Source organism: Helianthus annuus, chromosome 10 (genome assembly GCF_002127325.2).
Source record: "Helianthus annuus cultivar XRQ/B chromosome 10, HanXRQr2.0-SUNRISE, whole genome shotgun sequence".
Taxonomy (NCBI): Eukaryota; Viridiplantae; Streptophyta; class Magnoliopsida; order Asterales; family Asteraceae; genus Helianthus; species Helianthus annuus.
Window position 1 is genome coordinate 147,910,941 of NC_035442.2, and position 2,034 is coordinate 147,912,974.

The window sequence follows — 2,034 nt, forward strand, 5'->3', positions numbered from 1 at the left end:
CCTCTATTTATACCCAAAATTTGCATCTCCCGCGTGTCGCGGAAGAATTCATGGCACCTCCCGCGTATCGCCTGTGGTGACATTTTTAGGGTAGGGTAGGTACGTGTCCAACTAGCTCAGGTGAGTCGACAGTTTCGATAAATTCAATTTAGACAGCGATTTTTGATGATAATTATCAATTAGGGTTTACCCCCCTGAGTTTTAGGGGCCCTAATCCTGTTTCCGATTGTTCTAAAAATTTTTAGGGTTTATGCGGAATTACTTGGGTTCCTCAATTAGGGTTTCCTTAATAGATAATTAACACACTAAGTATTAATTTTAGTGAGAGTTGTTAAATTCTCCCCACCTTAAGAAAAATCTCGTCCTCGAGATTTACTGAAATAGATGAGGATATTTCCGCTTGCCATTTCGACTGTAAAGATTTGTCTAATGCTGGTTAAAGGTAAGTTAAGATCTATATGCGTGTGTAGTGTAATATTATTTTGATGAGTATTTAAGCCCCTTTTTACACTTTTAGCCAAGTTTTAAATTTATAAAACACGATATTCACTAACACTAAACACACATATGGGCAAGTGCACCCATCGTGGACGTAGTATAGTGTTGGTAAGATACCGAGGTCGTCCAAGGACACAAGAGCTTTTAATACCGGTTTATCCTCAACGTCTAATCAAATCAAAAAGGTTAGAGAAATGTTTTTAAACTAAGAAAATAAAAACTAACTAAATGCTGAAAAATAAAAATAAAATAAAAACAGATAGACAAGATGAATCACTTGGATCCGACATGTGTATTAGTATAACCTTTGATTATTTTTGCACTTTTGCACTTGTTTAAGAGATTATCTTAGTTATTGTAGTAGGCCCCTCTTTTGAAGGCAACGTTACCCTCAACCCAGTAGTTTGAGTCAGCAAGGATACAATCCTAAAGGGTCGGATTATTGAAAGATAATGAATTAAGTTATTAATGCAAATTGTGGTAGGCCCCGCTTTTGGCGGTGACGTTACCCTCGGATAAGTAGTCTGAGTCAACAGGGATACAGTCCTAAATAGCCGGGTTATAGTATTAATAGTAGTTAACTTATGAGGGGGTCAAAGAGTTTGGATCCCCGCCATCCAATACCTATGGGCATTGAAGGAGATCCTACTAAATTTGACCCAGGTACCAAGCAGGACCTCTAAACGCTGAACAAGGGCAAGACCCTTACCAAACCGTTCCCTTAACCCCCGACCAGGTAGCCAACATACCTCCATATAGACCGTGGAGATATGAATGGTGAAAATCTTTTATTTTATATAGACAGTAAAATAATGCCAAGACACCACAGACAAACGATAAGGAAAGATCACCTTCAACATAAGTAACTAGTTATTAAAGTCATTAATACAAAACCAAATAAAAGGTGCAAAAGATTAAAAATAAAAAGTATTATACTAAACACTTGTCTTCACCAAGTGATGTAAGAGACTTAGGCAAACATGGCCTTGATTGTCAAGAACTCTTACGATCAATCTTGGATCCCGAGACGACTCACACACTCTACGATGGACAATGGATGATGGTGGTGGATGAGGTGTGAGAGAGGTGGTGTGCCAAGGGATGAGTTGAAATGAAGCCAAGCACTCCTATTTATAGGCTGAACAGAAGCCTGGGCACGGCCCCGTGTCCGCTGGACACGGCCCCGTGCCCGTCTGACACTCTCTCTCTTCATTAATTGTAATTCGCAATTACAATAAATGCACCTGCAGCACTCTGACCACGCCCCCGTGTCCGCTGGGCACGACCCCGTGGTGGGCAATAGAAGCTTCTACCACTTTGTCTTTTGTGCCAGGGCTGACCATCCTGGACACTGCCCCGTGTTCGCTGAGCACGGCCCCATGTTGAGCTGGACACGCCCCGTATCCGCTGGACACAGCCCCGTGTTCAGCTGGGCACAACCCCATGCTCAGCTGGGCATAGCCCCATGCTCAGCTTTCTTCTTGTTTTTGCTTTGGGAGATGCTGTCGAGGAGTCGGGCATGCCACGTTTCTTCCT